This window comes from Colobus angolensis, unplaced genomic scaffold (genome assembly GCF_000951035.1).
Source record: "Colobus angolensis palliatus isolate OR3802 unplaced genomic scaffold, Cang.pa_1.0 Scaffold606, whole genome shotgun sequence".
Taxonomy (NCBI): Eukaryota; Metazoa; Chordata; class Mammalia; order Primates; family Cercopithecidae; genus Colobus; species Colobus angolensis.
The window spans coordinates 209,965-223,747 of record NW_012119666.1 but is presented as its reverse complement, the minus strand read 5'-3'; the positions used below and the strand labels follow the sequence as shown (position 1 = coordinate 223,747).

At 43.4% G+C, this 13,783-nt stretch overlaps 1 pseudogene; it reads right to left on the bottom strand.

Moving 5' to 3' along the window:
• Positions 1 to 4,886: 4,886 nt before the first annotated feature.
• On the bottom strand, positions 4,887 to 5,230 carry LOC105527064 (annotated as a pseudogene).
• Positions 5,231 to 13,783: the final 8,553 nt, after the last annotated feature.

Genomic DNA, 13,783 nt, shown 5'->3' with positions numbered 1-13,783 from the left:
GTTCTTTTAAGGTCTTCTCTGCATTGATTATTCTAGTTTTCCATTCATCCATTCCTTTTTCAAGGTTTTTAGTTTCTTTGCACTGCTTACGTAGTTCCTCCTTTAGCTCTGAGAAGTTTGATCAACTGAAGCAGTCTTCTCTCAACTCATCAAAGTCATTCTCCATCCAGCTTTGTTCCATTGCTGGCGATGAGCTGCGTTTCTTTGGAGGGGGAGATGCGCTTTTATTTTTTGAATTTCCAGCTTTTCTGCCCTGCTTTTTCCCCATCTTTTTGGTTTTATCTGCCTTTGGTCTTTGATGATGGTGACCTACTGATGGGGTTTTGGTGTGGGTGTCCTTTCTGTTTGTTGATTTTCCTTCTAACAGTCAGGACCCTCAGCTGCAGGTTTGTTGGAGTTTTCTTGAGGTCCACGCCAGACCCTGTTTGCGTGGGTATCAGCAGTGGAGGCTGCAGAAGATAGAATATTGCTGACCAGCGAGTGTTGCTGTCTGATTCTTGCTCTGGAAGCTTCATCTCAGGGTTTACCCAGCCATGTGCGGTGTGATGTGTTGGTCTGCACCTAGTCGGGGATGTCTGTCAGTTTGGCTACTCAGGGGTCAGGGACCCACTTGAGCAGGCAGTCTGTCCGTTCTCAGATCTCAGCCTCTGTGCTGGCGGAACCACTGCTCTCTTCAAAGCTGTCAGACAGGGACTTTTGCATCTGTAGAGGTTTCTACTGCTTTTTGTTTAGCTATGTCCTGTTCCCAGAGGTGGAGTCTACAGAGGCAGGCCGACCTCCTTGAGCTGCGGTGAGCTCCACCCAATTTGAGCTTCCTGGTGCCTTTGTTTATCTACTTAAGCCTCAGCAATGGCAGGGCGCCCTCCCCCAGCCTCACTGCCACCTTGCAGTTAGATCTCCGACTGCTGTGCTAGCAATGAGGGAGGCTCCGTGGGCGTGGGACCCTCTGGGCCAGGTGTGGGATATAATCTCCTGGTGTACCATTTGCGAAGACCCTTGGTAAAGTGCAGTATTAGGGTGGTAGTTACCCGATTTTCCAGGTGTTGTGTGTCTCAATTTCCCTTGGCTAGGAAAAGATATTCCCTTCCCCCTTGTGCTTCCCAGGTGAGGAGATGCCTCACCCTGCTTTAGCTCTTGCTGGTCTGGCTGCACCCACAGACCAGCAACTGTCAGACATGGCCCATTGAGATGAAGCCCATACCTCAGTTCAAAATACAGAAATCACCAGTCTTCTGTTTTGCTCATACTGAGAGCTGGAGGCTGGAGCTGTTCCTATTTGGCCATCTTGGGCATCACCCCTGAGATGGCTTGATTTCTATTTTTATTGTACCTTGTCTGAGATTGTGCTTGGTATGATTTCATTTTTTTTTTTAAATTTATTGAGACTTGTTCTGTGACCAAGCATGTGATTGATCTTAGAATATGTTCTGTGAGCAGATGAAAAGGATGTATATTCTGTGTTTGTTGAGTGAAGTGTTCTGCAGATGTCTATTAGGTCCAATGAGTCATGTGTGAAGCTTAAATCTAGAGTTCTTTGTTAGTTTTTTACCTTGATGACTTCTGTCTTATGCTGTCAGTGGGGTGTTGATTTCTTCCACTATTGCTGTGTGGTTTTCTAGTCTTTTTGTAGTCCAAAAAGAACTTGCTTTGTAAATCTCAGTTCTCAAATGTTGGGTGAATATATATTTAGGACAGATAAGTCTTCTTGTTGGGTTGTACCCCTTAACATTATGCATTTCCTTCCTTGTCTTTATTTTTTATTGTTTTAAAATATGTTTTATCTGATACAATAATAGTAACTCCTTTTTTTTTTCACAGTCCATCTTTCTTCACCCTTTTTTTTTTCAGTCTGATTGTGTCATTACATGTGAGATTGGTCTCTTGAAACTAAGAGATGGTTGCATCCTGTCTTTTATCCAGCTCACCACTCTACATCTTTTAGGTGGGGTGTTTAGCCCATTTATTATTCTGGGTTAGTACTGGTATGTGAGATTTTGATCCTATCATTGTGTTAGCTGGTTGTTATTTAGACTTTATTATATGGTTGTTTCATAATGCTTGCTTTATGTGCTTAAGTGTGTTTTTGTGGTAGCAGATGTCATTCCTTTGATTCCATGTTTCACATTCCTTAAGTGACTCTGATCATCCTCACTGCTCATTATATGTTGATTATAATGCAGTAGCATGCTGAAAGACACTCCCACCAGTGCCATGACAGTTTACAAATATCATGGCAATGTTAGAAAGTTAGCCTATATTCTCTAAAAAAAGGGGAAACCCTCAGTTCCAGGAATTGTCCACCTCTTTCCCGGAAAACTCATGAGTAATCCACCCCCTGTTTAGCATATAATCAAGAAATAACTGTAAATATACTTAGTTGAGCAACCCATGCTGCTGCTCTGCCTATGGAGTAGCCATTCTTTATTCCTTTACTTTCTTAATAAATTTGCTCTCACTTTATGGATTCACTGTGAAGTTTTTCTTGTCTGAGATCCAGGAACCCTCTCTTGGGGTCTGGATCGAGACCCCTTTTGGTAACAGATAGGCTCTTACTCAGCTGCATGGCTCCTTTGTATTTCATAGTGTTTTCAGCTCTGGTATTTGGTGCAGTGGTGGGAGAGGTAACCTTCTCTCTGGGCACACTACTGGGCTTTGAGGGTGCACCCTCCAATCACTGGCACTGACAGCATGTTTCTTTTGTTAGGTATTCCAGGCTGTGGGGATCCCTCAAGCAGAGTCTACAGCATGGTTATAGGCCCCACCTCTTCTGGGTTGCCCTTATGGAAGAAGGCAAGCCCCACTCCTATGGCAGCCCATGAGTCCATGCAGCTCACTCCTATCCATGATATGACATTGTGACCTCCTCTTTTCACTTGAGTACCAACGACATATTTCAGCTCCACCCTCCCAAGCTGGGAACTGCAGCCCTGGGGTGAGCTCAGGCGTTTTTGTTGCCTCCCCAGCTTGGGGCAACTGTGGTGGGGTCTATGGTGGTGGCACTGGCAGAGTGCCTGTCAGGGGTCTTGAGTGGGGGTGGCTCCATCCCAGAGAAATCTAGAGCCACAGCTGATTGGAGTAATTACACAGGGAGGGGAAAGCTGTGTTCTGGTCCCGAACTGGGGGGCTCTGCCTGGTGAAGAGCAGAGGGGAAAGGGGCTCCTGGGAAAGACAGTCTCACCTCTTCTCCTTAGAGCCATGTACTGAAGGTGCAAGCAAAACAATCAGACTCTTTGTTATGCCTCCAGCCCAAGGGCAGCAAGGGCAAGGTGTCATGGCAGAGGAACTGTCAGTTGACTTTGGGAACTCCACCCCAGAGAACTACAGAACCTGCTGCAGGATCCACGATGATCAGCTGAAGGTGGGGTGGCTGTGCTGCAAACTCAAGTCAGAGAGCCCTGCCTGGATAAGAGCAGGGGAGTCAGGAGTTTCCACAGAAGATAGTCTGGCCTCCTCTGCATATGGTAACTGTAGCATACAGTAAGCACATGAAAGCAATTAAGATGTTCATTCCTTCTGTAGCCTAGGGGAAGCAAGGGTGGTTACCGCAGCAACTGCAATGGCCAAGGGCTTGTCTGTTACCTCTGGGAGTTCCCTCTCAGAGAAATGCAGAACTACAACTGGCTAAAGTAGTGAAGTGGTGATGGGATGGCTTCACTGGTACCTCCTGGTGTAGCAGAGGTAAGACCCTAAGCCTGTCTGCTCCTCAGCACTATGGTTGCAACCCTTATTCTGGGATGCGTGAGAGATTCTGGCCTACCTTTTTGGCCAGCTGTGACAGCCAGTGCCATGCTTATCAGGTATCCAAGGACTGTGAAACTCAATGTGTTCTTGAGTGGTGGCTCTTCCCAGACTTCAGGCAGTTGACTGTGCCATTCTGGAGGTGGACATGAGGGCATGGGGTGTAGGGGAATGGGCAGGGTTTGAGAGTTCTCCTGTGCCCAGGATTGCAAAGGTCCATGGCAGAAATGTGGGTCTCCAGGGGCTCTTAGTCATTCACCCTTTCCCTATGGTAGGTAGCCTCCCCTGGTTCTGTGCCAAACTTTTGTGGGCAGCTGTCTTGCCTTGCTTTTTGCTGTTCTCCGAGGGCAGCCAGTGCTTCCATCATGAATCCCAGCTTGGCCTTCTGGACGATCTACTTGAACAGCTAGTGTTTACTTGCGACTTTGTCTCCTCTCCCTGAGAGCAGTGCACACTAGCTGCTTCTAATCAGTCATCTTGGTGCTTCTGTTTTTTCTCTTCTAATATAGGCATTGAAATTGCTTTAGTTGTATTCCAGTAATTTTTACATGTGAGCGATGACTATCTAGGCCAGTGGCATGAGGGAAACAGAATTTACCAAGACAATATATATCTGGAAGCAGGAAGAAAGACATAGTTATAGCTTATTTGCTTTATGTCTTTGCTTTCACCTGCTCCTGCCAGCCTGACTCACTTTTCCTAACTGGGATGCCACATTTCCTCCCTGACAGAGTAACAATGACAAACTTTTGAATATATATCTGGAAGCAGGAAGAAAGACATAGTTATAGCTTATTTGCTTTATGTCTTTGCTTTCACCTGCTCCTGCCAGCCTGACTCACTTTCCCTAACTGGGATGCCACATTTCCTCCCTGACAGAGTAACAATGACAAACTTTTGACCTGTGGGTATAGGTCTTATTTTCCAACTGCTTCCTTCTGACCGGGGTATAGAGTTGTCCCTACCAAGGATTGTAACATTACATGGGCCTAAATCCTTGGATTGGGAGTTAAATTTGGCAGAGTTGTTGTGAGACCAATAGGGAACAGCATTTGCAGCCTAAAATTTTATCCTGCTGCATCCAAAGGAGAGCCATGGAGATTTTTTAGTGGCCAATATCGTCACTACAGTAATATCTTGGTTTGAATATGTTGTATTCTAGAAGACACAAATTTGAGTAGCAAATTAAGGATGCAAGAGATGAAAAGAAGGAATAATAAAATGCCTGTTTGTGACCCCAGGAATAAGAGCAACCAGGAGAACGATCTCCAAGTAGATGCCCATTAATACCATCCTTGTGACACTTTTTTCTCAATTTCAGCCTGTAGCTCCCTGAGGTTTTTGACATGAGCCCACAATATTTCTGACAGATTAACAAAAATGCACATTCTTCTTCAAATGCTACACATGTGTTCTCTTGGTCTGCCATAAGCGGATTTAGGCCACAGCAATTTTGGAGAACAATTGGTGCTAGGGAGTTGACCTGAACTTCCAAGGTGTCAGAGAAGCATTTGAGCTCGGTGGCAAGTTCGATTGAGAGGATATGGTAAGTATGCGTTGTGAGGCTCATAACTTTTATTCTTATACCTAATCCAGTGACAATCACTGTGCCAGGGAGTAAGGGAATTAGATGGATTGGCCATTTTGCCCTGCTAGAACTGTAAAGCATGATTGGGAAGGACTAATTGGAAGGAGCAATTTGGGTGTCTGGGGCCAAGTAAACTAGTGTATGTGTTCCAGCCCAGTTGGCTGGAAGACAAACATAGGCATTGGTTCAGCAAAGGAAGCAAGGTCCCTCAGATTTAAAGCAAGATAATAGAGTTACAGTGAAGAAATGGAGTGTGTTTTGGCCTTCTGACCTGAAGAAGTATTGAGTAGCTAGCGTAGTAATTGTAAGAGACTGTAAGGTGTAGATGTTACAATTTGCATTTGGGTGGGTTTTGTTTTCCCTAAACAAATGAATATGTTGTATGGCTGGAAACATCTGAGATTTAGGGTTGCTAAGTGTGAGAATTTGTAGGTAATTGTTAGGGGAATTTGCAACCTTTCAATTTTGCCATTGAGTTAGGTGAGAACAAATGTCTGGAGATGGGTGATCTGTACAGAAATGAGAGTTTATATTTTGGAGATTTGGGGCATTGAGATCGACTGGAGCTTATATTCTAACTGGTACCATATTATACTTTTCCCTTGATATGTATTTTCTGTTGGTGTGATTTATGGTTATGGTGTAGTTGCAAAGGAGCTTAGAAATGTCACCCATGGGGTTGGAGTAATGTTTGTTGTCTGTTGCTTTAAGGCAAATAGCTTGATGTTTAAGTTGTGCTTGTTTAAAAAGGGGGCTACAACAGGGTGTTTGAGTCTACAGTTGTCTCTTGGGTTGGAGGACAAGTCCTTTGAGGGGGTTGTTATTTTTAGCTTGGTCGTGTAGTGTATCAGCTTAAATAGGCAGAGAATACAGCTACCATTTCACATGTATGTTTTTGGGGCTCCATGGAAGTTGGGGGAACAGGAATTTGGAGTGCAAGATGGTGTTAAAATGGATCTAATACTGAGTATTAATAAAAAATGAAGCGTACCATTTGGGGGCTAAGGGTAAGCAAAGCCAACAATCTTTTGTACACAGAGAATGTTGTTTCTTTAATAGCTTATGGGCCCTTGCAAGCAGGGTGTAATCCAGGAAGTTTGGCAAAGTAAAGTTTGTTGTAAGTGTTAACACTAAGTGTAGAGATATCCAAGTAATGAGGATGAAGCTTGACAAGTTAAAAGCGACAAAATATAGTGAAGTCAGGAAAGGAGAAGGGCTATAAAGTGTATAAGAAAAATAGTTAGAAAAACACTTTAGTACCACAGCACATCATCATTGTGGTGTGGTGTATATGACATTACTAGAACAAATATAAAGAAATTTCATCTGGGTGGTAATCTAGAAGTCCTCTTGCAAATAGCAATCATATACTACCTCCCTTGTAAAAGCATTAATATTAAGAGGGTAAAGCTGCTTACGTTAGGGAGTTGAATAATTGCTTAGAGCCTGTAGTAGAATTGAATAAAAAGAGTAACCTCTAACAACAGTTATCTCTAACAATGTCTCTAAAAGAGACATTGGGTTAATTTCCATCAACATTAAGGGAAGGTCAAAAATTCGAGGTTGCTGCAGTGACCAGGCAAAGGTATGATGATGGGGTTATTAGAATACTTATTCTTGAAAATGAAGTTTAATGGCAAAGGAGGCTGCTATTCCATCCAGACAGAAGAAGACAGTTAAAGTGCAGAACAATGAAAACAATGACCGCGATGCAGCCCACAGATTCAATTAAGAAGGAGGGGAAAAAACTTGGTTCATTGATTTTCAGGAAAATAAAGGGAGTAAGAAAAAGAAATTCCTGGCCTTCCACAGTGGTACATGCCTGTAATCCTAGCACTCTAGGAGGCTGAGGTGGGTGGGTCATCTGAAGTCAGGAGTTTAAGACCAACCTGGCCAACATGGTGAAACGTCGTCTCTACTAAAAATACAAAAATTATCTGGGCATGATGGTGTGCACCTGTAATCCCAGCTACTCAGGAGGCTGAGGGAGGAGAATCACTTGAACCAAGGAGGCAGAGGTTGCAGTGAGTTGAGATCATGCCATTGCACTCCAGTCTGGGTGACAAGAGCAAGACTCCATCTCAAACAAAAAAGAGAAAGAAAGAAACTCCTTTAAGGTGGAGTTGAGAATTAGGGTAAATATCACCGCAGTCTGAATTAACGTCTGAGTTTTGTCTAAATAACAGATGGAGGGCTCTGATTGGCTCACAGCTGCGTGTAGTGGAGGGCTCTTCATTTGGTGCCTGAGCAGCTTTGACCTCTGGAGTCTTCCATAAAGAACTGCAAATGAGCTGAGATGTGTTTCTGATTTTGGGGTGATAAAGGACCTTAAGAGGGCAATAGGGAGCAGAGCTCGCCATGACTGTTGGGTTTATTAGTTTTGTAAGATGCCTTTTTATGCTTTGATTGGCACTTTTACCTTTCCAGAGAATTGTGGATATCAGGCTGCATACAACTAGTATTTGATTCGAAGGGCCTTAACAACTTCTTGGGTTATTTGAGAAACGAAAGCAGCACTATTGTTTGACCGCAGTGAGTGAGGGAGCCCAAAATGGGGAAGAATGTGGTTCAAAAGGGCCGTGGTGACTTCTGTTGCCATGTCTGTAAGGTTTTGATGGGAAAGGCTTCTAGCCACCCCATCAAGGTATCTACAAAGATTATCAAGTATTTAAGTCCCTTGCATTCAGGCATGTGTGTAAAATCTAGCTGCCAGACTTCTCCTGGTAGGATCCCTAATCTTTGAATGAGTTGGAGAGGAGGAGGTTTGTAGGCCCCTTCAGGATTGGTTTGGCAGCAGGTGGGGCAAGCCTGTGAGATGGCTCTTAAAGTTTAGGCTATTCCATTACCAATAAACAGTGACTGTAATTAAGTCTTGGAGGGCTTAGCCCCTAAATGAGTTGAATGGTGTAAGCTGTTTAAATATTTTCATTGTGAGGCTCCTTGGAGCAAAAGTTTGCCGTTAGGGCTTTTTAGCCAGCCCTGCGAGATATGGGAGAAGCCTTTCTCTAGAGCCCTTTGTATTTCTTCCTGCAAATACAGTGGAGTTAGGTTAGGAACAAAAACTGCCTAAAGAGGCAGCTCAGTAGTCACTCTTGCTTATCAGCCCGATTGTTCACAATAGAGATTTTATCATTGCTTCTCTGATGGGCTTTGCAGTGAATGATAGCTACCTGTGCAGGAAGCAAAATTACCTCTAACAGTTCCATGATTTCAGGAGCGTATCTTACTGGAATATTTTGGGCTATTAAGAGTCCCCTTTCTTGCAAAATGACTGCATGGGTATGTACTACATGAAAGACATAGGTCAGTCTGTGTAAATATTAAGTTTCATGCATGCTCCTAATTGCAAGGCTCAGGTAAGGGCAATAAGTTCTGCCTTCTGGACTGAGGTGGTGTCACAGGGTAGGGACCCAAATTCTGTAACCTCAGTAAGGCTAACAATAGCATACCTTGATAACTGGGTACCTTCTAACATGAAACTATTGCTGTCTATGAACCAAGTGGCCTCAGAGTTGGTAAGGGGTATATCTTGGAGGTCCAGTCAGGAGCTACAAATTAAATCAATACTTTTTTTTTTTGTCTGAGACAGGGTCTTACTCTGTCGCCCAGACTGGAGTGCAGTGGTGCAATTTCAGCTCACCGCAACCTCCGCTTCCTGGATTCAAGTGATTAGCTGGGACTAATCCTCTCAAGTAGCTGGAACTACAGATGCACCACCATGCCAAGCTAATTTTTATATTTTTAGTAGACATGGGGTTTCACCATGTTGGCCAGGCTGGTCTCCAACTCCTGACCTCAGTTGATCCACCTGCCTAGGCCTTCCTAAGTGTTGAGATTATAAGTGTGAGCCACTGTAACCAGCCTTAAATCAATAGTTTCTAAGCAGGAGTGTTTAAGTGATCCTTCCACATTTGGATATGGTAACAGGATGGCATGATTAAGAACTTCACACTGCTTAAAGTTTAATTGGGGTGTTTGTAGAAAGAGTGTTTGATATCTGCATATTTGATTTGAGACCCAGTCAAAGCCCTTTGAGTTTAAAGTATCCACCATTTGGTGTGGGGTATACACTGTTATTCCTTGGCCTCAGCTTGGAGGCCCCCTCAACCAATCAGGCCACAGAGGCTAGTGCCAGGGAAATGGAGACCAGCCCTGTGTCACCAAATTGAGGTTCTTTGATAAGTAAGCTACTGGTCATTTGGAGGGCCCCAAAGGCTGGATTAAGTCTCCAAGGGTGATACCCCTTCTTTCAGGTACAAATAAATAGAAAGTTTTTCTAAGCTATGGTAAGGTCAAAGCTGGGGCAGTTGTAAAAGCTTGTTCAATGGGTTTTAGGGTTTTGTTCATTTCAGAGCTCCAGTAAAGGGTTCTTCCTCTGGTCCCCATAGTGTCTCACAAAGAGGGTTTTGCTATGAGTCCAAATTGGGGGGTCCAAATATGACAGAAACTTATCATTTCCAAGAAGGAATGCAACTGTTGTTTAGTTGCTAGTGTGCCCATGTTTAAGATGAGGCTTTTGCAGTGATCTGAGAGACTTTTAAACCCTGGGGTTAGTGTAAGTCTCAGAAATTACACTTCCTGAGAGGAAATTTGAGTTTTAGAAGGAGAAACCTCATAACCACAGGAAGATAACCTCTAAAGAGTTTTCATAGTAGTTAGATATTCTAGAATGAATAGTATTTAATACTTTCCGTTGGACTGCAGATGGCAGGTCATCAACATATTGGAGCAGGGTGCTATTAGGGAATAGTTGAAGGGTGAACAGATCTTTGGCAAGAGCCTGTCCAAATGGTTGTGAGCTATCTCTGAATCCTCAGGGGAGGCCTGTTCAGGTTAATTGTTGGGAAGTATGAGTGGAAGGATCTCACCATTCAAAGGCAAATAAAAATTTTGAATCTTAATGTACTGGAATGCAAAAGAAGGCATCCTTTAAGTCTAATACTGTGAACCAAAACTGCCAGAAGGAATTTGTCATAACAGACTGTAAGGGTTCAAAACAATGGGGTGTATAGGAACTACTGGATCATTGATGGCTCTTGGGTCTTGTATCATTCTATAGGTGCCTTCTGGCTTTTGACAGCTACAGTGGGTGTGTTACATGGTGAATTACAAGAGTGAAATAACCCTGTGACCAGAAATTTTTCTATTAAGGACTGTAAGGCTAATTGAGTTGCAGGATTTAGAGGGCATTGAGATTTCCTAGGGAAAGAATTGAAGTCCTTAAGGATGATCTTTATAGGGTCTGCATGCAAATAACATTCTGGAATGGATGAGTTTCATACTTCAGGGGGAACTTGTTGTAAAATGAAAGGTTATATGGTATTGGAGCCCTTAGTATTAAATGGTAATAATGCCAGTATTGAGCAGGCCTGGTTGGAAAGCTGACGCTAGTTTGAAGTTTTGCCATTATATGCCTCCCAAGCAAAGGGATGAAACAAGTGGTCAAGACCAAAAATAAGTGGGTGAAAACATTTTTTTCCCTAGTTGCATACCAAAGATTGGGTAAAATAAGTCTGTTTCAGTTGGCCCTCCTTGCCTTTGAGGAGGATTGAGGACCAAAAGGTAGGTCCAGAGAATTTAATTAGGGCAGTGTAACTAGCTCCTGTGTCAATAAAAAAACCCTCAATTTTATATCCTGCCACACACCAGGTTACCTGAGATTCAGCAGTAGTGATGGAAAATACAGAAGCCTGGATGGCCTCTGGGACAGTGAGGAAATGGCCCCTTTAGGGGCTTTTTCTTCTCTTTTAAGATCTCCTCAGCTTTTTCATAATTGAGGAACAAAGTTAAGGGCATTTGCCTTTGCTTTCCTCCCAAGTTGGCCCATAATTGGGACTTGTTTGAGGATGACTACCTATCATAACGGAGCGAGGAGCATTCCAGTTTCCAGTGTCCCGGTTGCTTGCAGTATTGGCAAAGGCCAGGTGGTGGCAGTAGAAAACCAGGTGACACTTGTGGAGGGTTTTGGCCATTTCTGTCAACATGCCAAGGCTGGTTATAGCTATAACAGAGAATGGGACTTTTATTGGTCAATGGATGACGTCCTGATGCTTGGTCTGTGGTCCCTGGTTTGGGCAGGCAGGTAGCAAAGACAGCAGCCATATAATGAGCTTGCTGCCTGTCTCTTTCTCTTTCCTTCCTATCCTGTCAGTTATTGAGGCTTCCTCCCAGTTATTAAAGAATTTAAAGGCCATCTATAGCAAAGTAAGGAGAGGGCTCTGTGGCGTTTGAACTAGTTTTTTGAGCTTATGCCTAATGTCTGGAGAGGACTAATAAAATGCACAGCCAGAATAGTGAGGCCCTCTTGGCTCTAGAGATCCATATTAGTGCATTTTCTCATAGCTTCAGCTATCCTAGAATGGAATAGGGCTGGATTTTCATTTGGCCCCTGTGTAACTTCTCTTAATTTAGCATAATTTACAGGTTTAATGACAGCCTTTTTCATCCCCTCAATCAAGCAAATGATCATATAATTGTGGTGGACTCTATCAGGGTCTCCTTCTTGACAGCCCCCATCTAAGATCACTATCATGAACAACTGTTCTTCCTGGGTCAGACTTCCAAATGTTCCAGGTGTGGAATTCTTCTGCCCATCAGTGGGCTAGAGACCAAATGCGGGTCTTTTCCTTATGAGTGCAACAAGTGGTAAAGATAACCAATTGAGATAAAAGGAAACTGCAAGCCCCTTGAATTTCTTCATAAAATGGGAGGGGTACTAACTAAAAGAGCCAAGATTTGCCTCTATTTCAGACAAATCAGATGTAGGGAATGGGACATGGGCCCTGATGATTCCTACACCCCCATTTGGCCACTTCCCAGAGTTGCAAAACTTTATCTAATGATGGGAGAGAATCAGAGGTGACTGTTGATCTGGTATGGGGAAGAGAAGTGGCTCTGGGTATAGAGGAGGTAAAGAGGGAGAGACAGATGGTGTAGCTGAGGAAGGAGGTGTTGAAGGGGAAGATGTGTAGTCAGGGGAAATGAATGGAGAGACCAAAATAGGGGAGGTTTGTAACATGAGAGTGTAAAAGCGGGAGTCATCCAAAATGTCTGAGGAATCTAAGGGACTTAAGAATTTTGCCAGTCTCATTCTACAATTGTCTCTAAAGTCTAGTTTTTTTTTTTTTAATAGAAACATAAACTTGAACACAGGGCATCTCAGACCATTTGGAAGAGTTATGGCAAAAGAGACCAAGCTGTAAAAGAATATTGGAGTCTAGATTTCTATTCTGGGTCCAGTTCAATTTCTGTGGGAGGTGGTAAGGAGGCCATACTGTGTTGCAAAGAAAAATTAGGTGTTTCTTTCTGTGGACTTGAGGGTCAAATTTGTCCCAGTTCTTCAAAACACAATCTAGAGGTGAGTCTACAGGAATAGATGGGGTTTGTGGGATGAAAAAGCATGTCATTTTGGGGCAGTTCCACTTGGGGCATGAACCAAACTTTCTCTCAAGACATCTTGCCGAAATGAAAAGAAGGTTCTGTTTATGTCCACTGAGGGACTCAGGGTGCACTTTCTAAGGGAGTGTCTCAGCCATTAGAAAAGTCCTCTTGGCTGATCAGAGGCCTCATGCTGGATGGCCAATCGAGGTACTCATTTACACAGGGTGATCAGCTCAGGTTTGAAGAAAAAGGGTAAAGGAAGATCTCTGTCTGGTGTTGACCCAGGAGAGCGGGCAGTTAAGGGAAGACTCACTGTTCTGAGGCTCTCTCAGATCACCAGATTTAGCACATCCACAAAAGGATGACTGGCTGACTCCACAGGAGAATTTAGAGTGAGAAAGAGGGTCTGAGTCACCTAAAACATGTGTGAATTCACCCTGAGCAAACTTCTGCTGTCAATTACTGCACATTTAGGCATCAGGGACTCTTGATAAGAAAAAAATAAGAAAGAGCCTTTCTATCTTTTAGGCAGAGCAGCCAGTCCTGTTCATTCTTTGGCCTTCAGGTGGCACCAGAGACTGACCCTGACTGTTACTTTTAATTGCCAGAGAGCTAACAGAAGCCAGGAAGCACTGAATATGGAAAGGAACAAGAGGTACCAGCCATTGCAAAAACATGTCAAAATGTAAAGACCATCGAGGCTAGGAAGAAACTGCATCAACTAATGAGCAAAATAACGAGTTAATATCATAATGGCAGGATCAAGTTCACACATAACAATATTAACCATAAATGTAAATGGACTAAATGCTCCAATTAAAAGACACAGACGGGCAAGCTGGATAAAGAGTCAAGACCCATCAGTTTGCTGTATTCAGGAGACCCATCTCACATGCAGAGACATACATAGGCTCAAAATAAAGGGATAGAGGAAGATCTAACAAGCAGCTGGAGAGCAAAAAAAAGCAGGGGTTGCAGTCCTAGTCTATGATAAAACAGACTTTAAACCATCAAAGATCAAAAGAGACAGAGAAGGCCATTACATAATGGTAAAGGGATCAATTCAACAGGAAGAGC